Genomic DNA, 24220 nt, shown 5'->3' with positions numbered 1-24220 from the left:
ACGCTCTTCCTCCCCCCCGCCGGAGGCCGTGAAAACAATGGCCTCCGACGATTCCCGCGCACCTGCGGCTCCCGGCACGTGGACGCTACTAGGAGGAGGAGTGGCGGCGGCACCAGCCTTTGCCGCCTTCAGTGGTTTGGCGGCTTTGGAGGCGGGGCAGTTCTTGCGAACGTGCCCCACCTCCCTACAGGCATGGCACCGCACGCCGTCCGACGTCCAGAAGTCGCGGTAGGCAGTCCCCTCGTGCACCACATTAAAATTTCCCTCCGTCGTCTCCTCCCGCGCCAGCCGGACAAAGAGCTGGCGGCGGAAGGAGAACACGTGGCGCAGGCTGCTCTCCCTGAGGCCGAGCGGCATGGGGTTGATCCCCGACCTTACCTCCCCCAGTTGGTATAGGTGAGGGAGGAGGAGCTCAGCGGCAACAAAGGGCGGGACGTTCGATAGAATGACACTGTGCGCGGTGGCCTCGAGAGGATCCACCGGAAGGAACGCCCCGCCCATCGTGAGCCCCCTTTTCAATGGCCAGGGACACCGCTCGCTTCGACCCCAGGAAGAACACGGCCTTCCCAGACATCTTGGAGGCTGTGACAATGGCCGAGGGGCCGACTACCCCAGCCATCGCCCGCACGCACTCCTCAATTCTCATTGTGGGGTGAGTGTAGCTCTTGACCCCGTGTTCTTGGTAATTAGTCTGAATGTGGGCAGGGCAGCAGGAGGCGCCGTGGATGTTGACGCCGCCTGCGCATATGTCTTAGCTGGCCCTGCCACCGGCGTGGATGGGGACGCCATCACGGGGTCCCTTTAAGGACTACACCCACCCCAAAGTCACAGGCCTTAATGGTCTTAAATTGGCCTCGTTTGAATGTATGAGCAGAGGAGCTCTGAAAGATGCACACCTCTCCCCTAGTTGGCAATTAGGGAGGGGCCTTGCTCCCTCTGCTCAGTTGTCTTGATTGTGTTTTTTTTTAAGAAATTAGGAAGAATGGGCTCTCAGAGAGAGAGGGGAGAGACAGAGAGAGAGAGATAGAAGGAGGGGTTGAGAAGGAGGGAAGCTGCGAGGGCAGGTGTCCCCTCACAGCGGTAGCTGGGTGTTTTTTGGGGTGCACTCCCCAGATGGCAAAAAACAGTCTTTGTAGAGTGGTCTTCGGGTGGGTGGAGAAGATGTCTTCACCTGGGGTAGCTGGAGCCACCCAGACACACACTCTCAACGATGTTTAATAGGGTGAATAAAGATGCTTCAGCCAGGTAGCTCCAGCTATCCCAGACTAGGCAATGGGGGAGGGGTGCTTCAGTGGTGTGTGGGGCCCAGCTGTAAGCAAGACCCCCACACACACTTCCACACACACACACACCCCACGATGTTCCGGCCCTCAAGTTGTCTTCTTTCCTCCCCCCACCGATACAACAAAGTCTTTTGGGGAATGCACCAATACACACCCACCAGTCAAAGATGTGGAAATGACTCTCCCTCCTTCCACACTGGATGGTGTTTCCTCAGGTTGTTATTTTCCCCCTCTCTCCAACTCTCTGTAGTTGTGGTAAAATTTTTCAGCTCTCCTGCTCTCCCTCCGGATGTTGTATTGTAGCAAGCCAGCCCTTTCCTCCTCTTCCTGGGCTGGTCTCAGGGCTCACTCCAGGCCTTCCAGACAGGCCTTCCTTCTCTCACTGCTCCAGGCTCCAAGTGCACAGGCCACGCCTCCAAAGCTCCACCATTGATCCTTGTGCATGAAACTCTTTTCGAACTAAATTTTGAAACAACTGCCTCCCCGTCGGGGAATTGAACCCCGGTCTCCCGCGTGACAGGCGGGGATACTCACCACTATATAATCGAGGAACTGACCGGTCCCAAAAAGTTAGTTTGCAGGTGCAGCAGGTAATCAGGAAGGCAAATGGAATGTTGGCCTTCATTGCGAGAGGGATGGAGTACAAAAGCAGGGAGGTCGTGCTGCAACTGTACAGGGTATTGGTGAGGCCGCACCTGGAGTACTGCGTGCAGTTTTGGTCATCTTACTTAAGGAAGGATATATTGGCTTTGGAGGGGGTACAGAGTCGATTCACGAGGCTGATTCCCGAGATGAGGGGGTTACCTTATGATGATAGATTGAGTAGACTGGTTCTTTACTCGTTGGAGTTCAGAAGGATGAGGGGTGATCTTATAGAAACATTTAAAATAATAAAGTAATAGACAAGATAGAGGCAGAGAGGTTGTTTCCACTGGTCGGGGAGACTAGAACTAGAGGGCACAGCGTCAAAATACGGGGGAGCCAATTTAAAACCGAGTTGAGAAGGAATTTCTTCTCCAAGACATTGGTGAATCTGTGGAATTCTCTGCCCAAGGAAGCAGTTGAGGCTAGCTCATTGAATGTATTCAAATCACAGATATATAGATTTTTAACCAATAAGGGAATTAAGGGTTATGGGGAGCGGGCGGGTAAGTGGAGCTGAGTCCACGGCCAGATCAGCCGTGATCTTTTTGAATGGAAGATCAGGCTCGCAGGGCTAGATGGCCTACTCCTGTTCCTAATTCAAATGTTATGAAACAGCCTTCCAGTCACAAATACACCCATGTACCATTACCTTTTGCTTCCAGCCTGAGCCAATTTTGGATCCAACTTGCCACTTAGCCCTGGATCCCATGGGCTTTTACTTTTGTGACCATTCTGCCATGTGGGACTTTATCCAAAGCATTGCTAAAATCCATATACACTACATCATACACACTACCCTCATCGACCCTCACGGTTACCTCCTCTCAAAATTCAATCAATTTAGTCAGACATGACCTTCACTTATCTAATCCATGCTGACTGTCCTTAATTAATCCATGTCTTTCCAAATGAAGATTTATCCTGTCCCTCAGGATTTGTTTCCAATAATTTTCCCACCACTGAGGTTCCGGGGTGATGTCAGGAAGCACTTCCTCACACAAATGGTGAGAATCTGTTTCTCTTGGCTCGAGAGTCGAGAACGAAGGGTTATTGTCTCAGGATACGGGCTCGGCCATTTAGGACTGAGCTGATGAGAAATTTCTGCACTCAGAGGGTCGTGAATCTTTAGAATTCTCTCCCCCAGAGGACAGTGAATGCTGAGTCATTGAGTATATTCAGAGCTGAGATAGAAAGCTGTTTGGACACTAAAGGAATCGAGGGATACGGGGATAGTGCGGGAAAGTGGAGCTGAAGTACAAGATCATCCTGAATCTTATTGAATGGTGCAGCAGGCTCAAGGGGCCGTATTGCCTACTCCTGCTCCTGTTTCTTATGTTCTTAAAGGTTGTGGAAATCTGGAACTCTGTTCCCCATAAAACTCAGGCTGGGGCCCAATTGAAAATTCCAAAACTGTGCTTGATAGATTCTTCTTGGGCAAGGGTATTAAGAGTAATGCAACCAAGGCAGGTAGACGGAGTTAAGATACTGATCAGTCACGATCGAATTGAATGGTGGAACTATGACTCAGTCACACTGGGTGGTGCCTGTGAGAGATTCGCTAAACCCTCAACAACAGTTCTTGACTTCGGGATTTATAAGAACAAAATACACTCGGCACAGGGTTTTGGCTCAACCTTAAACTTGTATGTTTATTGAACTTGCGTTATTCCCCAGCACACAACCTCCCTGAGATTCTGACCGGAATAACACCGAACCCATAATAGAAACCCCCTCCACAAGGTTACCTGAAACCTAACAGGAAATATCACAGTTTAACACCCTTCCGCGATTCGACTGCGATTATAAAACGACTCGGACAAATTCCCCGACGGTTTGACTGAAACTTATAATCACCCACACAGCTGGTGGTTGTGGTGTGGATTGTAGGCCGGGACCAGGTGACCACCCTGCATCCTCCTTCACTGCACTGTCCTCGCTCCGAAGTGGTCCTCTTTTTATGGGGCTTCATAATCACAGCATCAAACATATTTCCTGCTGTTCCCCTGTCGACTCTTCCGATGGTTAATAACCTCTTGATCATCAGTGTATTCCACTCCCTGGCCCAGACAGGGGCGCGATCAGCTCTCCTGCTGTGTAGTACAATGCAAACCTTCCTTGGAAACAGGTCTGGCTCCACAGTTGAGGAATGTATGAATGTCCCTCTTCCTTCTTGACAGGGACCAGGGACCATTGAAGGTGTGCATGGCCGGCGTCTGGTGCTATTGTCTGTATTGATTAGATCGATGGCAGGTGTCCTGTATCATTGTCTCTGAGGATGTCCTTCCAGTCTCTCAATGAATCATCATTTCGCTGCAATGTATGAATGAACCCCTTACTGTATAGCCCACCCTTTGGGTGTTTGTACTTAGGTTTGTTTTTTATTAACCCGTCCCACCGCCCGTGGGTTTTATATTCCATTCGACAATCCATTTTACAGTTGGGGTGAGGGTGGGTGGGGAACAGATCCGACAAGCCTTTATCCACTGAGCCATTGGGAGGAGGGTCCAGTGGCCCTACTGGAAAATGCACGTGTGAGGCCTCAGGTGAGAACAGTGGAATAGCCAGTCGACACTCACTGTCGAGGTTTACACATGGAGTTTGGGCACATGGGTCACGTATTGGAGAGAAACTGGTGACTGTAGAACTGAACCCAGCCAGAGTCAGCACCTTCAGGGGAGGGGAACCAGTGAGTGTAGAACTGAACCCAGCCAGAGTCAGTACCTTCAGGGGAGGAGAGGGAAGGGAACCAGTGAGTGTAGAACTGAACCCAGCCAGAGTGAGCACCTTCAGGGGAGGAGAAGGAGGGGAACCAGTGAGTGTGGAGCTAAACCCAGCATAGGATATTAAGGGAATCAAGGGATATGGGGATAGTGCTGGAAAGTAGAGTTGTGGTAGAAAATCAGCCGTGATCTTATTGAATGGCGGAGCAGGCTCGAGGAGCCGTATGACCTACTCCTGCTCCTACTTGTTATGTGTGTTCTTGTGTTCATTCACGACTGGATGTGGGAGGACTGCAGAGCTTTGATCTGATTCATTGATTGTGGGATTGCTTAGCCCTGTTTATACCATGCTGCTCTCGCTGCTTAGTATACATGTAGTCCTGTGTTGCAGCTTCCCCAGGCTGGCACCTCATTTCTCAGTACGCCTAGTGCTGCTCCTGGCATGCTCTTCTGCACTTCTAATTGAACCAGGCTTGATGGTAATGTTAGAGTGAGGGATATGCCAGACCATGAGGTTACAGATTGTGGTGGAATACAATGCTGCTGCTGCTGATGGCCCACAGCACCCTGAGGATGCCCCGTTTTCAGCTGCTAGATCTGTTCTGCATCTATCCCGTTTAGCACGGTGATGGTGCCACACAACACATTTGAGAGTGTGTTCGGTGTGACTTTGTCTCCACAATGACTGTGTGCGGTGGTCACTGCTACCAATGCTGTCATAGACAGAGGCAGCTCCATGCGGGACAGGCTGGATGTACCCGATGGTCTTTACCTGTCCGTCATTGTTCGTATCTGTGACAGGTAGATTGGTGAGGATCAGGTCAAGTAGGTTTTTTCCTCGTGTTGGTTCTCTCACCATCTGCTGCAGGCCCAGTCTGGCAGATATGTCCTTCAGGACTCGACCAGCTCAGTCAGTAGTGGTACTACCGAGTCACTCTTGGTGATGGACATTGAAGTTCGCCACCCAGAGTACATTCTGTGCCCTTGCTCCCCTCAGTGCTTCTTCCAAGCTTAAACCAGTGTGAGTAATAGAATAGATTAGATTATAATGTGAGATGTTTAGACCTATAATTGTGAAACTATAAGAACTAACAGCAGGCAGGGTAGTTTAGGCATAATGAGAAAATTACTGAAGAAAAGTAAGTGCTGGGAACCAGGGAAAGTGTCCTTGTATATCACAGATTAGAGAAGTTCCAGCTGTCATTTCCTCACTTCCTGCCCAAACCCAGCAGAGAAGACAAAGAAGAGTCCGGTGCCAGAGGTGGATTAGTGCCGGGTATAAAAGTGAGGGGAGACTGATGTAAGGGGGCTGTGGGGACTGGAGACACCGGAGATCAAGCTCAGGGCACCCGAGGTTCCATCCAGCGGGCTGACCTGGTGTCAGTTACTGTGGACACGCGGGACTTGCATCTTTACTCTGATTGGTGGATCAGTATAAGATACGGTGGATGACGGAGAAACTGCTCATCTTATAGAAACATAGAAAATAGGTGCAGGAGCAGAGCATTCAGCCCTTCTAGCCTGCACCGCCATTCAATGAGTTCATGGCTGAACATGAAACTTCAGTACCCTCTTCCTGCTTTCTCGCCATACCCCTTGATCCCCCGAGTAGTAAGGACTTCATCTAACTCCATTTTGAATATATTTAGTGAATTGGCCTCAACTACTTTCTGTGGTAGAGAATTCCACAGGTTCACCACTCTCTGGGTGAAGAGGTTTCTCCTCATCTCGGTCCGAAATGGCTTACCCCTTTTCCTTAGACTGTGACCCCTGGTTCTGGACTTCCCCAACATTGGGAACATTCTTCCTCCATCTAACCTGTCTAAACCCGTCAGAATTTTGAACGTTTCTATGAGGTCCCCTCTCATTCTTCTGAACTCCAGTGAATACGAGCCCAGTTGATCCAGTCTTTCTTGATAGGTCAGTCCCATCATCCCGGGAATCAGTCTGGTGAATCTTCGCTGCACTCCCTCAATAGCAAGAATGTCCTTCCTCAAGTTAGGAGACCAAAACTGTACACAATACTCCAGGTGTGGCGTCACCAAGGCCCTGTACAACTGTAGCAACACGTCCCTGCCCCTGTACTCAAATTCCCTCGCTATGAAGGCCAACATGCCATTTGATTTCTTAACCGCCGCTGTACCTGCATGCCAACCTTCAATGACTGATGTACCATGACACCCTGGTCTCGTTGCACCTCCCCTTTTCCTAATCTGTCACCATTCAGATAATAGTCTGTCTCTCTGTTTTTACCACCAAAGTGGATAACCTCACATTTATCCACATTATACTTCATCTGCCATGCATTTGCCCACTCACCTAACCTATCCAAGTCACTCTGCAGCCTCATAACATCCTCCTCGCAGCTCACACTGCCACCTAACTTAGTGTCATCCGCAATTTTGGAGATACTACATTTAATCACCTCGTCTAAATCATTAATGTACAATGTAAACAGCTGGGGCCCCAGCAGAGAACCTTGCGGTACCCCACTCGTCACTGCCTGCCATTCTGAAAAGCACCCATTTACTGCTACTCTTTGCTTCCTGTCTGACAACCAGTTCTCAATCCACGTCAGCACACTACCCCGAATCCCATGTGCGTTAACTTTGCACATTAATCTCTTGTGTGGGACCTTCTCGAAAGCCTTCTGAAAGTCCAAATATACCACATCAACTGGTTCTCCTTTGTCCACTTTACTGGAAACATCCTCAAAAAATTCCAGAAGATTTGTCAAGCATGATTTCCCTTTCACTAATCCATGCTGACTTGGACCTATCATGTCACCATTTTCCAAATGCGCTACTATGACTTGCTTAATAATTGATTCCATCATTTTACCCACTACTGAGGTCAGGCTGACCGGTCTATAATTCGCTGTTTTCTCTCTCCCTCCTTTTTTAAATATTGGGGTGACAATAGGAACTGATCCAGAGTCAATGGAATGTTGGAAATTGACTGTCAATGCATCCGCTATTAACAAGGCCACCTCCTTAAGTACTCTGGGATGCAGTCCATCAGGCCCTGGGGATTATCGGCCTTCAATCCCATCAATTTCCCCAACACAATTTCCCGACTAATAAAGATTTCCCTCAATTCCTCCTGCTTACTGGACCCTCTGACCCCTTTTATATCCGGAAGGTTGTTTGTCTCCTCCTTAGTGAATACCGAACCAAAGTACTTGTTTAATTGGTCTGCCATTTCTTTGTTCCCCGTTATGACTTCCCCTGATTCTGACTGCAGGAAACCTACGTTTGTCTTTACTAACCTTTTTCTCTTTACATACCTATAGAAACTTTTGCAATCCGCCTTAATGTTCCTTGCAAGCTTCTTCTCCCACTCCATTTTCCCTGCCCTAATCAAACCCTTTGTTCTCCTCTGCTGCGTTCTAAATTTCTCCCAGTCCCCGGGTTCGCTGCTATTTCTGGCCAATTTGTATGCCACTTCCTTGGCTTTAATACTATCCCTGATTTCCCTAGATAGCCACGGTTGAGCCACCTTCCCTTTTTTTATTTTTACGCCAGACAGGAATGTTCATCCATGCGGTCTCTAAATGTCTGCCATTGCCCATCCACAGTCAACCCCTTAAGTATCATTCGCCAATCTATCCTAGCCAATTCACGCCTCATACCTTCAAAGTTACCCTGCTTTAAGTTCTGGACCATGGTCTCTGAATTAACTGTTTCATTCTCCATCCTAATGCAGAATTCCACCATATTATGTTCACTCTTTCCGAAGGGGCCTCGCACAACGAGATTGCTAATTAATCCTCTCTCATTACACAACACCCAGTCTAAGCGGGCCTCCCTCCTAGTTGGTTCCTCGACATATTGGTCTAGAAAACCATCCCTTATGCACTCCAGGAAATCCTCCTCCACCGTATTGCTTCCAGTTTGGCAAGCCCAATCTATGTGCATATTAAAGTCACCCATTATAACTGCTGCACCTTTATTGCATACACCATTAATTTCCTGTTTTCAGCCCTCCCCAACATCACTACTACTGTTTGGAGGTCTGTACACAACTCCCACTAACGTTTTTTGCCCTTTGGTGTTCTGCAGCTCTACCCATATAGATTCCACATCATCCAAGCTAATGTCTTTCCTAACTATTGCATTAATCTCCTCTTTAACCAGCAATGCTACCCCACCTCCTTTTCCTTTTATTCTATCCTTCCTTGTTTCTTATTAAGGTATTAAAGTTGCTGACACTGGACTCTGGAACTTGCTAATTAATAAGGAAAGGGACTTTTACATCCCCAAATCTCTCTACCCCTCCACTCCTTTTAAAATGTTACCATTTAATGTACATTTCCTCCATTTTTCTTCCAAAATGTTTTGCATCAGATTTCTCTGCACTAAATTTCATCTGCCATTCATCCAGCCCATTTACAAACCTGTGCATTCAGACTGAGCTCACTTACAGTCCTCTTCACAGAGCCCCACGCTCCCCATTTTTGGCGTCAGCTGGAGATTTTGATCATACTGCAGGTCTGATCACCGATTTTTAAAATAATGTATTTATTATTATTTATTGTCCCTCTGGCCCCAATCTCGATAGCATGACAAAATAAGATTCAGTTACCCCAGTTTGGACTTTCAATTATTGGAAAAAATTCTGAGGGACAGGATAAATCTTCATTCAGGAAGACCGGGATTAATCAGGGACATTCAGTACGGATTTGTTGATGGAAGGTCGTGTCTGACTAACCTGATTGCATTTTTTGAGGAGGTCACACGGAGGGTCGATGACGGTGTTGTGTTTGACGTTATGTATATGGATTTTAACAAGGCTTTTGATAAGATCCCACATGGCAGACTGGTCATGAAAGTAATAGCCCATGTGATACAAGGCAAAGTGGCAACTTGGATCCAAAATTGGCTGAGGTCGGAAGCAAAGGTTAATGGTCAATGGGTGTTTTTGTGACTGGAAGGATGTTTCTGGTATACATCAATGATTTAGACTTGAATGTCAGGGTTATGACTACGAAGTTTGCAGATGAGACGAAAATTGTCCGTGTGGTTGATAATGAAGAAGAAAGCTGTAGACTGCAGGAAGGTATTAATGGACCTGTCAGGTGGGCAGAGCAGGGGCAAATGGACTTCAATCTGCAGAAGTGCGAGGTAATGCATTTGGTGAGGGCGAACAAGGAAAAGGAATACACAATAAATAGTCGGACACTGAGAAGTGTAGAGGAACAGGGGGACCTTGGAGTGTTTGTCCACTGATCCCTGAAGGTAGCAGAACAGGTCGATAAGGTGGTTAAGAAGGCATACGGGATACTAGACTTTATTAGCCGAGGCATAGAATACAAGAGCTTGAACTGTATAAAACACTAGTTAGGCTACAGCTAGAATACTGCGTTGAATTCTGGTCATCACATTACAGAAAAGAGAAGGTATAGAAGAGTTTACCAGGGTGATGCCGGGACTGGAGAATTTTAGGTATGAGGAAAGATTGGATCGGCTGCGGTTATTTTCTTTGGAACAGAGGAGGCTGAGGGGAGAACTTATTGAGGTTTCTAAAATTATGAGGGGCCGAGATGGAGTAGTTAGGAGGGACCTATTCCTCTTAGCAGAGGGGTCAATAACTAGGGGCATAGATTTAAAGTAATTGGTAGAAACTTAGAAATTTACAGCGCAGGAGGCCATTTCGGCCCATCGTGTCCACGGCGACCGATAAAGAGCCGCACGGTCCTCGGTCAGCAGCCCTGAAGGTTACATATAAACATGTGAGCAATGAACAATGGTGGAAAGGTAAAGAGCACCGAGCCAACCAGTCCGCCTCACACAACTGCGACACCCCTTACACTGAAACATTCTACACTCCACCCCAACCGGAGCCATGTGATCTCCTGGGAGAGGCAAAAACCAGATAAAAACCCAGGCCAATTGGGGGAAAAAATCTGTGAAAATTCCTCTCTGACCCATCCAGGCGATCGAAACGAGCCCAGGAGATCACCCTGGCCATATTCGATTTGCTGCAGTACTTACCATCGTATCTGCGCCAGCCAACAGGAGGTTATCCAGTCTAATTCTAATTACCAGCTCTAGGTCCGTAACCCTGCAGATTACGGCACTTCAAGTGCCCATCCAAGCACCTTTTAAATGTGGTGAGCGCTTCTGCATCCACGATCCTTCCAGGCAGTGAGTTCCAGATCCCCACAACCATCTGCGTGAAGAAGCCTCCCCTCAAAACCCCTCTGAGCCTTCCACCAACCACCTTAAAACCATGCCCCCTCGTAATTGACCCTTCCACCAAGGGAAATAGACCCTTGCTATCCACTATATCCATGCCTCTCAAAATGTTGTCACCTCAATGAGGTCTCCTCTCAGCATCCACTGTTCCAATGAGAGCAAACCCAGCCTATCCAATCTGCCCTCACAGCTAAGATGCTGCATTCCAGCCAGCATCCAAGTAAATCTCTGTACCCTCTCTCGTGCAATCACATCCTTCCTATAATACTTCAACCAGAACTCCAGCTGTGGCCTAACCAGAGTTTTATACAATTGAAGCATAACCTGTGTGCTCTTGTATTCTGTGCTTCGGCCAGTAAAGGCAAGCATTCTGTATGCCTTCTTAACCACCTGATCCACCTGACCTGCTACCTTCAGGGATCTGTGGACCAATGGTGGAGCTTTGGAGGCGTGGCCTATTCAGTTGGAGCTGTGCTGCTGAGAGAGAAGGAACTCCCTGCTGAAGCTCCTGTCTGGAAGGCCGATAGTGAGCCGTGAGACCAGCCCAGGAGTAGGAGGAAAGGGCTGGCTTGCTACAATACAACGTCCGGAGGGAGAGGAGGAGAGCTGAAAATTTCAACAACTTTATTTACTTCTACAGAGAGTTGGAGAGAGTGGGAAAAGAGCAACAACCTGTGTGGAAGGAGGGAGATTCTACAACATTCTACAGGTGGTTGTTGGTGCATTCCCCGAAATACATTGTTTTATTGGTGGGGGGAGAAAAGAGGATTTTCTTCGAGGCCCGGAACATCGCGGGGGTGTGTGTGTGGAAGTGTGTGGTGGTCTTGCTCACAGCTAGGCCCCACACACCACTGAAGCACCCCTCCCCCATTGCCTAGCCTGGGATAGCTGGAGCAACCTTGCTGAAGCTTTACTAATCACCCTATTAAACATCGTTGGGCGTGTGTGCCTGGGTGGCTCCAGCTGTCCTAGATGAAGACATCTTCTCCTCCCACCCGAAGACCATCCCATAAGACTGTGCCTTGCTTTGTTTTCCATCATCTAGGGAGTGCGCCCCAGAAAAACACCCACCAATCACTGTGAGGGGAGACCTGCCCTCACAGCTTCCCTCTTTCCCACCCCCCACACTCACTCTGTCTCTCCCCTCTCTCTCTGAGAGCTCCTTTCCTCCTTAATTGGAAAAACAATTAAGACAACTGAGCAGAGGGAGCAAGGCCCCTCCCCAATTGTCAACTAGGGGAGAGGTGTACCTCATTGAGAGCTCCTCTGCTCATAAATTCAAACGAGGCCAATTTAAGACCATTAAGGCCTGTGACTCTGGGGTGGGTGTTGCCATTAAAGGGACCCCGTGATGGCGACTCCATCCACGCCGGTGGCAGGGCTAGCTAAGACTTATGTGCAGGCGGCGTCCACATCCACGGCGCCTCCTGCGCCACCTGCTGCCCTGTCACCATTCAGACTAATTTCTAAGAAAAAAGGGGTCAAGAGCTACACTCGCCCCACAATGAGCATTGAGGAGTGCGTGCGTGTGATGGCTGGGGTAGTCGGCCCCTCGGCCATTGTCGCAGCCTCCAAGATGACTGGGAAGGCCGTATTCTTCCTGGGGTCGGAGTGGGCGGTGTCCCTGGCCCTTGAAAAGGGGCTCACTATGGGCGGGACATTCCTGCCGGTGGACCCTCTCGAGGCGACCGCGCAGAGGGTCATCATTTCAAACGTCCCGCCCTTTGTTCCCGCTGAGCTCCTCCTCCCTCACCTGCACCAACTGGGGGAGGTAAGGTCAGGGCTCAACCCCATACCGCTCGGCCTCAGGGAGAACAGTCTGCGCCATGTGTTCTCCTTCCGCCATCAGCTCTTTGTCCGGCTGGCGCGGGAGGAGACAACAGAGGGCAATTTTAATGTGGTGCAAGAGGGGACTGCCTACCGCGTCTTCTGGACGTCGGATGGCGTGCGGTGCCATGCCTGTAGGGAGATGGGGCACGTTCGCAAGAACTGCCCCGCCTCCAAGACAACCAAACCACCGAAGGCAGCCAAGGCTGGCGCCGCCGCCACCCCTCCCCCTAGTAGCGTCCGCGTGCAGGGAGCCATAGGTGCGCGGGCATCGTCGGAGGCCTTTGTTTTCACGGCCTCTGGCGGGGGGGAGGGAGAGCGTCCGACCGGAAAGAAGGCGCGGAAGAAGGCGAAACATCTCGAGGCGGGTCCCCTCGGTGCGCCAGAAAGTTTGACCACGGCGCTCAGCCCAACCCCGTCACCGGCGAGCGCGGGGTGCCCTGAGCCCTTGCATGAGCCCTTGACCAATACCGCAGAGGGGCTCGGGCGCGGGCAAGAAAAGAAAAAGGGGTGGGGCGGAGCGGGAGGCCTCGGCAGACATGGAGGTCTCCCTGCCTCCGCGCACCCCCAGGAACAAAAGGAGGCGCCGCTCCAATGAGGCGGAGGGGGAACAACATCCCTCCGCGGAGGAGTCGGTGCCTGCCGCGTGTCCCGCGTCCCCCACCAGCGCCCCCAAACAGGCCGTAGACGGGAGGAATCTGTCCCCGGGGATGGAGGGTCAGTCGAGGCTGCCCAGCCTCTGCCTCCCGTGGATGGCGTGGAAGATCTGCCTGTCGTGGGGGGCGTGGGGCCAGCGGAGGAATACGATGCCGCCGGGTCGAGCGTCCCGGGGACTGAGGCGGGTGGGGCCGAAATGGCCGAACCTGAGCCCGCCCAGCTATTAACCAACTTCCCCAGGATTTTCTCGACTCAGCAGAAATACACAGTATTGACAATTTTAATCAATCTGTACACGCTGACCGGAGGGTGGCGGCGGGGAGGGGGAAGAACAACAATCCTCGCCCCCTACTTTGGAGCTGGGGTACTTGGAGGACCTGGAACATTTATTTGACCAGGTCTCTCCGTGTTGCCCGGTTCCTGGGGCGGAGGAGGAACCCCTTCTGCTGTCGCTTCCTGACCCAGCACCACTTTTAAAAGAGCCCAGTGCGGACTGCTCGGCCGACGATCCTGGGGGTGGGGTCGGGGCAGAGCCAGGGTCGGATGGAGCGGCCGGGCCGTTTGCTGTACCTCGTGCGGTCGACGGGTCGGCTGCTGGCAGCGACCTCCGGAGGGGGACGGGGACTCGATGGGGGACTCGGGAGAAGATCTCGAGTCCATCGCCAGTGAGGCGGTGGATCTCCTCGTGCCCGCCGCTGAGACCCTCCTCATTCCTGCAAAGGAACTCCGGGACTTTTTGGTCCAGAGCCGGGGTCGCCGCAACCGAACCCATCTGTCCCGGGAAAGATGATCCGAGCCGGGGCTGCTCGTCACGTCCATCCGTGCCGCCACTAAAACCATGGCCGCAGGCGTGCCCTTATCAAAAGCGCAAGGCCTTGAGCTGCGCCGGCTCAAAGGGTTCCTCGCTGGGCTGCTGAAGGAGTGGAGGTCAACAAAAGACTCCACTCCCCCGCCCAAAATAGGTTAGGTAGAGGTTGCACTCTGCTTTTGTCATGAAGATAACCATAGCCAGCCTCAACATCAACGGCGGCAGAGAAGCACACCGTAGATTTAACAATTTTTCGCTCCTGTGGGAGGGGAAATATGCGGTGTGCTTCCTGCAAGAAACCAACACCGTTCCGGGAGACGAAGCCACGTGGCTCCTGGAATGGCAAGGAGAGGTCCGCATGAGCCACCTCACCGCCACTTCTAATGGGGTGGCCATCTTGTTGGCCCCGCATTTTCAGCCGGAGATCTTGGGGGTCGAGGAGCCCGTGCCAGCCGCTTGCTGCACGTCACGGTTTGCCTGGGGGACGTGCAGCTCCATCTCGTGAATGTGTACGCCCCTCAGCCCGGACTGCAGCAAATGCGCTTCTTTGAAGAGGTGTCCGCTCTTCTTGGCTCCGTCGACGTCGGCGACTGCATTGTCCTCGGGGGAGATTTTAATTGCACCCTCGAGGCGAGGGACCGCTCCGGTGCCCCGCAGAGCATGACGGCGATGGAGAAGTTGAGGGACTTCTTGAGGCTATGGTGGGACGTGGGCAAGGCTCACTTCCACGTCTTCTTGTGCTGAAATATTGCTTCCTCTGACTTGGATATGGCGTTATATTAGAGTCTCATTCAGCGCTTTACCCACCCGGCAAAAGTCCAATCCATTAAATATTTCGGTCATGACCCAGCACCCTCACATAAGATCCACCGCTTCACTCACTCCCTGTCACAACACCCAAACATCCCTTCCACTGGTACATTCAGTTCCTGTCCCACCATCCACACGTCCCATACATTGGTTCTTTCTGTACCTGTGCCAAACAGCACACGTCCCATCCGATGATTTCATCAGTCCTGACCAACACACCACAAGTCCCATTGGCTAGTTCATTTCATCCTGACACATTTCACACGTAATTGTTTGAGACAGCTGTTATTGCACTCAATCTGAAATATAAATTCCCTGTTTTTCTCTTCCCTGCAGTGAACTTAGTGACAATAATGATCCTGTCTCGACGAAGGTGCGGTCTCTCCAAGTGTGTCAGCCGTTACCTGGTGGCAATGGCAGCGGTGGATCTACTGGTCGTTATCCTCGACCTGATATCCAGGCAGATTCCTATTCGTTATTCAACCGCTTTTGAGTTCATGTGGGCCATGAAAGTGTGTAATATCCATGCCATCCTGCTTTACGCAGTCACAGACTGTTCCGTCTGGTTCACAGTTGATTTTACCTTTGATCGATGTATAGCCATTTGTTGTCAGAAGCTCAAACCCAAATATTGCACCGAGAAAACGGTGACTGGGGTTGTGGGAACAGTGAGTGCGCTGTTCTGTGCACAGAACACTTTCTGGTAGTTTATGTTTGGAGGTATGTATCAGATTTCCAATAATCCCTGGTTTTGTTTTGTTATATGGGATGTCTATGCGTCACTAGCATGGGCAGTAATTGAATTCCTTCATTATATTATTACACCGTTTTTCCAATTGTTCTGATTCTTCTGCTCAATGCTTTAGCTGTCAAACACTTTTAGTATCGAGCAGAGCTCGTAGGCGACTCCGGGCCCACATTAGTGGGGAGGGTCCCAGTGACCCAGAGATGGAGATGCGAAGGAAATCCATCATTTTACTCTTTGTTATATCCGGCAATTTTATCCTCTTGTGGGCAGTGTTTCTGTGCTCTTCTGTGGTTAATCGATTGTATTCGTTAAAATTTCTTTCTGCATATCTACCTGATTATATACAGGAATTGGGATTTATGCTTCAGCTCCTGAGTTGATGCATCAACACATGTATTTATGCTGTGAAATTCAGAGAGGAGTTGAAGAATGTGGTGAAATATCCCTTTACTGTAATTTTTAAATGTATTAAATAATAAGAATCACACAATGTGTTGGGCGGGTGTTCTGCTCAATCCGCTCATCTCTGTGATACACACACAGTGAGGCCTGTTTTCATCTTTCACCGCCCGGATTCAGCGACTAACAAAAATGATAGAGGTGGGGAAGTCCACGGGGATCAGTACAGCTGGGCCCCTGCAGGTTTTAACCCCGCTAAGACCTCTGGTGCGGCCTGGAACAGGTTTATAAAGCTCCCGACCGCCAGGCTCGGGTCTGATGTGGTTACCCAAAGGCGTGGGGAACGTGTCTCTGTTACTGTACCGTCCACGGGCGGAAGGGCCGCTCAGTCCCAGCACTCCCAGGGAAACCACGGTGGAAATGGCCTGGGACCAAACAACAGCCAGGGAGGGAGGCTTTCAAAGGCTCAAAGCTCAGTGCTTTCAGCCTTTTACAGGCTCCTTATGTTTTTCTCCCAGTGGGGTTTAACCTGAGCAGCCCCAGCGCCTGCTGATAGCGACGAATCCTTCTTTCAGATAATCTACCTTTGGGATTAAAGGGTCTCCTGCGGACGGAGTATGTCCCAGTGACATTCACCACTGTAACGTTCCTTTGTAAATCTGCCTGAACAATGCAGTGATCTGCAGGATGAAGTGATGCCCGCAAATTGAACTCAGCTCCTCCTCACTCTCTGTAAATTCTCCTTGCTAAACATAGCCCATAATATACAGTGTTCAAAGAGGGTGGAAACGAGTTTGTTGCTAGGTATTACTGTACCTGTGAAGTAATACAGCGGTGAAACCCCCATGACACTGTGCCTGAGCATTGTGACATCACAGACCTGCCCTTCTGACCAAGCCCTGGTCTGTTGTTGACCCACAATCGGATTTCAGACATCCCTTCTCCTTCACCCATCACCTTACATAGAGTTACTTAACTTCTGCAACATAGAAAGAGGTCATTTGTTGGCCACCGCTGCACGTTGGTCTGAGCCTGTTTCTTGTGGTTTCCCTGGGGGCTCGTGGAGTCAGCAGCCCGACTGCCTGTAGACTGCAAATTTACAGAGCGACCTTCCCACCCCGTCCCCTTTCGGCCCAGCACACCATGCCAGAGTTTACTGTATCACCACATCCTGATCTTAAACGGAGGGCACAAAGAGCGTGTTAAACTTGGGAATGGGGAGCGAGTGGGATTCAATGGTAAGTCCTGGGTGAGTCTGGCTGAGTATTAGCTGTAAGAAGGGAAATTTAGTTTAAGGTTTTGAATTGAACTTAGAACTTTAACAAATGTAGTTAGCAGAAACTGCCTGTTAGTGGTAGTTAAATATCAGTCAGCTGTAAGTGTTAGTCCTCAATATGTGCTAATTAATGCGAGCAATGGGCATGGAGCTGAGACAACTTGTGTGTGGCTCCAAAGGTAAGAATAAACACTAACTGCTGATGCACAATGTGTTCAGCACAGTGATATTAAACGGAATTTGGAGAGAATTGGAATGGGAACAGTGGTGGAAGGAGGTGCTGCTTTGGTCTCCAAAATACAGCAGGTAGATGAATGTTTGGTGAGTATTGCCTTTTTCTCGAAGCTTGGTCTAAACTAAGACCTGGGAGCAATAACAACACTTAATTAAAATAATAATTTAACTATATAACCTAATTAATTAATAGAATTATAAATAACCGTTTGAATAAAAACTAACTATTTAAATTAATTCAGTGTGTAAATAAGCAAATACATTTTTAAAAAATAACTAAAGATGGCAGGGTAGGCAATGAGTCAAGACTGCAGTGTGTGAGAGTTTGTGGACAGCAAATTTGTCCCGCATTTCCACATCTGCAGGAAATGTCTCTGCTTTATTCTCTCTGGCTCAGGGTAATTGGGCTGGAGTGCGAGTTCGACACATTCTGAAACACACAGGAGAAGTGATTTCTGGATAGTTTAATCCAGAAAACATTCACACCCCACAGAAAAGCGCAGGTTCAGGAAAGTCCGTGGCTGGATGGGTGCCATGTAGCGAGAACTGAGGAGAGGCTGAGAATGAGACACTGCTCCTGTTCAACAGGTAAGATATACTCGTTACCTTTAACGAGAAGGATACAGATTGAGTGGAGGACAGCCACAATACATACCAAGGTACGTGGCTCAGAAGGTTGTCCACAGGCAGAGATAGGTAGAAATATTAAACAATTACTTTGCATCAGTATTTATCGGGGAGACAAAAAGGTGGACATGACATCGGATGATATTAGAAATGAAATAACTGCATTTAATAAGAACAAAAGGAAAATATAATTTAAACTAATCAAACCGAAAAAGGATAAAATGCTTGCTTCGGACGAATTACATCTTGGGAAGAGATAGCAGAGGCATTAATAAACATATTTAATATTTCGTTAGAATAAGGTGCAGTGCCGGAGGATTGGCAGATACCTAATGTAATACCTATTTTTAAGAAGGGAGATGGAACGTGTCTGAGGAACGATAGCCCAGTCAACTTAACATCCTTGGTAGGAAAAATAATGGAATCCCTACTAAAGGAGAAAGTGGAAGAACAACTAGAAACCAAAAATGAATAGTCAGCATGGATTATAAAAGGGAAAGTCTTGAATTGACCAAATTCTTTGAATTTTTCGAAGAAGTAACAGATAGCGTAAACTAACGTAATGTAGTAGATGTAATTTATCTAGATTTTCCAAAGGCCTTCGATAGGATACCCCATAATCGACTGAAAGGGCAGATCACAAATCTTAATTACAATTAATAATAATAATTGGGATGTTTTGAAATGGAGTTAACAGATTTTTAAATGGATTCCACAGCCTGATTATCAGACTGTGAAAAGCATGTGTGGGAAGCCTTCCGCACAGGGTCAGATGTTCCAATTCATAGACCAAAGGCCTTGGGAGCTGGGCACAGACACAGATAACATAGGATTTGAATTCTATAACAAAATACAAGTTAAATAAAAAGAATCATAACAACATGTATCCTGAATTACCAATTAAACATATAGAGGCCAGATTGGAGGAAGCAACCTACCAGATAATCATGTATTCATTAATCAGCACGTATTAATTGTAACTTGCATAATTATGTAATGCTATAATCTGAAACTGTATAAAATAAGATGTCTCTGGCAGTTTCTCTGAGCATTCCTTCAAGGATAGCTCCCCTGTTGGCTTGTATCTTTTATTAATAAAAATTGCATTTACTTTAAGGCTAACGGACTCCGAGTGGTGATTTGAAGTTAACCCTAACAACTTGACGCAGTCAGCAGGATCTACTGGACGGGCAGATTAGACTCAAAAAGCCCACCAACCTAACAACGAATGAGTAGAGAATTACCTTGAGGAATTCTCCTCGCAAAGTAACCAGATCCAACGAATCTGAAGCAGAGTCTGTGCAGCCAGTAAATCCAGTTGAGGGGTGCGTCAGGACAAAATAAGTAAATACATGTGTCGGGAGAATAAGTACGTATACGGGATATCGGGGTAAAAGCCTCGGTGTAAATGGTTCCGCTTAAGTAAAGATGTTAAAACAGGAACTGGGGAAAAAGCCCCTGTGTAAGAAATGGCAAAGGAATCTGCTGAGGCATTTGGAGGGGTGATGTATAAATCACCAGAAGAGTTTCTGAGAGATAAATCTGAAAAGCTTAAGAAGATGGTTAAGGCAGGATATGATTAAGCTAAAAAGAGCAGTTTAACAGCCGGAAAGATGAATAGAAAGATACCCGAAGGTGAGATGGACAGAAAAAGTGACAAAAGACAAGAGGATGTAAGTATAAAAATAGATATAGATGACAGAAGGGAATGGACAGAGGAATTTGCCCCAAATTTGTATCCCCACACTAACAGGGTTATGATTAGGAGCAGAGGAAAATAAAGGATTCATTGGGGCCAGAAGTCTAGCTTAGTAGAAATTTTTCCGAAGACCATAATAAAAACTGTTACTGACTACCTTAAGTGAAGTATTGATCCGAAATTAGAGCCGGCCAAACAATAAGCTTTGTTGAATGAAGAGAGAACTTTGTGAATGTCTGTCTTTGAATGAAAGTTATTGAGTGATTTTTGACTGCGGAATATTTGAGGTGGGAATTAATGAATTTTTCATGTGTCTGAAAGCCTGCTTCAGAAAGTGGTGGAGCTGTCTATTGTTTTGGCACCACCCACTTTTTCAGACAGAGTGAAAGTTTTTTTTAACCCTTTGCAGTGTTGTCCTGTATGAGGGAAGTTTTAAGAAAGTATGAACCTAGAATTGAATTACATTTTAATTTAGAAACCCAGTTGTGTATTTATTCGGAAGATATGTTCTGGAGCTCGGAAATGCACAAAGGACAGATTTGTCAAGCAAAAGATAAAAAATGCATGTTGGTTTAAAAGAAAATTACTGGGGAAGTACGCCCCATATTCCTTTGTGTAAACACTTGATGAAAAAGCTTCTAGCTCAGTAAAAATATTTTTAAATAAATTGTGTAAAAAATGTTACCTGAATATTGTAAACCAGGGGAATAAACCTTGGGAAATTGCGTGGTAGTTAAACCTGGAACAGAAGTAATGTTGTTATTTGACAATGTCCAGCATGAAATGTGACCTGTGAGCATAAATTGAACAGCCAGAAAAAATTAGCCACAAGACGAAAGCATTGTAAACATGATTGCTAGACACAATCCTGAGAATAGCTAGTGACACATCAGGAGCAAGGGAGTAACACAAGCAGCTGAGACACAAAGAAGGAAGAAAGAGGAGATCTATAGCAAATGACGTATTAACTGTACAGGGACATCTCTAGTAGGTGCACCAGATATACAGGTGATCCAGGCAAGTGTAGATAGTTTGAGGGGAACAACGGATTTACTAATCAGGAAACAGACCAGGATTGGGATAGAATCTTCACAGTTAGGATCCAAAACATCCAAAAAAATGCTACAGGGTGTATCCGTATTGGAAGGCCATGCACGAACAATTAACGAGCTAAATAAGCAGGAATTGAGAGGACGATGCCGAGGACAGGAAAAGAGACACATGTCATGCCTATGGGAGGTGGATGATTGGTCAGGTGAGACACAATGTGGATCAGATACAAACCGGGCAAGTTTCAGATTCAATAAATAGCACCCAGTTAAAAGAAATGGCACAGCACACTGGGCCATTAGATGCATGCACCCTGAAACATAGAAACATAGAAACATCGAAAAAGTTTGCAAGAATAGACCATTCGCCCCTTCAAGCCTGCACCAACATTCAATAAGATCATGGCTGATCATTCACCTCAGTACCCCTTGACAGCTTTCGCACCACACCACTTGATCCCATTAACTTAAGGGCCATATCCAACTCCCTCTTGAATATATCTGATGAACTGGCATCAACAACGTTCAGCGGAAGAGAATTCCACATGTTAACAACTCTCTGAGTGAAGAAGTTTCTCCTCATCTCGGTCCTAAATGGCTTATCCCTTGTCCTCAGACTGTGACCACTGGTTCTGGACTTCCCCAACATCGGGAACATTCTTCGTGCATCTAACCTGCCCAGTCCCGTCAGAATGTTTCTGAGGTCCCCTCTCATTCTTCTAAACACCAGTGAATACAGACCCAGTCGATCCTATCTCTCCTCATATGTCAGTCCTCCCATCCCGGAAATCAGTCTGGTGAACCTTTGCTGCACTCCCTCAATAGCATGAACGTCCTTCCTCAGATTAGAACAAAACAGAACACAGTATTCCAGGTGAGGCCTCACCATGGCCCAGTACAGCTGCTCTATTAAAATCCCCAAGATATGGGGCCAACATGCTATTTGCCTTCTTTCTGTCTCCTGCACCTGCATGACAACCTTCAATGACTGATGTACCATGACACCCGGATCTCGTTGCACTTCCCCTTTTCCTCATCTGCCACCATTCAAATAATATTCTGCCTTCGTGTTTCTGCCACCAAAGTGCATAAGCTCACATCTATCCACATTACACTACATCTGCCATGCAATTGCCCACTCACCTAACCTGTCCAAATCACCCTGCAGCCTCTTAGCATCCTCCTCACATTTCACACCGCCATCCAGCATATTGTCATCTGCAAACTTGGAGATATTATTCAAAATTTCTTCATCTAAATCATTGATGTATATTGTAAATTGCTGGCGTCCCAGCACTGAGCCCTGCGGCACCCAACTAGTCACTGCCTGCCATTATGAAAATTACCCGTTTATCCCGACTCTCTGCTTCCTGTCTGCCAATGAGTTCTCTATCCACGTCAATACATTACCCCCAATACCATGTGCTTTAATTTTGCACACCAACCTCTTGTGTGGGACCTTGTCAAAAGTATTTTGCAAGTCCCACTACACCATATCCACTGGTTCTCGTTTGTCGACTCTACTAGTTACATCCTCACACAATTCTAGAAGATTTGTCAAGCTTGATTTTCCATTCATAAATCCATGCTGACTTGGACCAATCCTGTCACTGCTTTCCAAATGGGCTGCTATTTCATCTTTAAAAATTAATTACGACATTTTCCCCACCACTGATGTCAGGCTAACTGGTCTATAATTACCCGTTTTCTCTCTCCCTCCTTTTTCAAAATGTGCTGTTAGATTAGCTACCCTCCAGTCCATACAAACTGATCGAGAATCGATGGACTGTTGGAAAATAATCACCAATGCATCCACTATTTCTAGGGCCACTTCCTTAAGTACTCTGGGATGCAGACCATCAGGCCCCGGGGATTTATTGGCCTTTAGTCCCATCAATTTCCCTAACACAATTTCCCACAAATAAGGATTTTCTTCAGTTCCTCCTTCTCACTAGCCCCTCGGTCACGTACCATTTCCAAAAGATTATGCGCGTCTTCCTTCGTGAAGGCAGAACCAAAGTATTTGTTCAACTGGTCTACCATTTCTTTGTTCCCTATTATAAATTCACCTGAATCTGACTGCAAGGGACCTACGTTTGCCTTCACTACTCTTCTTCTCTTCAAATATTTATAGAAGTGTTTATGTTCCCAGCAAGCTTCCTCTCATACTCTATTTTCCCCCTCCTAATTAAACACTTTGTCCTCCTCTGCTGAATTATAAATTTCTCCCCGTCCTCGGATTGATGCTTTTTCTGACCAATTTATATGCCTCTTCCTTGGATTTAACGCTATCCTTAATTTACCTTGTTAGCCACTTTTGAGCCACCTTTCCCATTTTATTTTTACTCCAGACAGGGATGTCCAATTGTTGAAGTTCATCCATGTGATCTTTATATGTTTTCCATTGCCTATCTGCCGTCAACCCTTTATGTATCATTTCCCAGTCTATGCTAGCCAATTCATGTCTCATACCATCGAAGTTACCTTCCCTTAAGTTCACGACCCCAGTCTCAGAATTAATTGTTTCACTCTCCACCTTAACAAAGAATTCTACCTTATTGTGGTTACTCTTCCCCAACGGGCCTCGCACAACAAGATTGCTAATTAGTCCTTTCTCATTACACATCAAGCAGTCGAGGATGGCCAGCCCTCTAGATGGTCCCTCGACATATTGGTCGAGAAAACCATCCCTAATACACTCCAGAAAATCCTTCTCCACCGTATTACTACCAGTTTGGTTAGCCCAATCTATGTGTAGATTAAAGTCGCCCATGATAACTGATGTACCTTTATTGCACACATCCCTACTTTCTTGTTGGATGCTGTCAGCAAACTCACTACGATTGTTTGGTGGTACACAACGCCCACTAGCGTTTTTTTCCCTTTGATATTCCACAGATCCACCCACGTGGAATCCACACGAATGTCCTTCCTGACTATTGCATTAATTTCCTCTTCAACCAGCAATGCCACCCACCTCCTTTTCCTTTGTGTCTATCCTTCCTGACTGGTGAATACCCCTGGATGTTGCGTTCCCGGCCTTCGTCAACCTGGAGTCATTTCTCCATGATGCCAATTGCATCATATTCATTACTTGCTGCCTGTGCAGTTAATTTGTCCACCTTATTACGAATACTCCTCGCATTGAGGCACAGTGCCTTCAGGCTTGTTATCTTAACACACCTTGTCCCTTAGAAGTTTGCTGCAATATGGCCCTTTTTGATTTTTTCCTTTGGGTTTA

The 24220-nt window shown here is 47.6% G+C and overlaps 1 pseudogene; it reads left to right on the top strand.

Moving 5' to 3' along the window:
• Positions 1-24220, top strand: part of LOC139235564 (zinc finger protein 835-like) — a 97221-nt pseudogene that overhangs the window by 6503 nt on the left and 66498 nt on the right.

Source organism: Pristiophorus japonicus, chromosome 23 (genome assembly GCF_044704955.1).
Source record: "Pristiophorus japonicus isolate sPriJap1 chromosome 23, sPriJap1.hap1, whole genome shotgun sequence".
NCBI lineage: Eukaryota > Metazoa > Chordata > Chondrichthyes > Pristiophoridae > Pristiophorus > Pristiophorus japonicus.
Note: the sequence above shows the minus strand (reverse complement) of the source record. Positions and strands in the feature narration are given on the sequence as shown.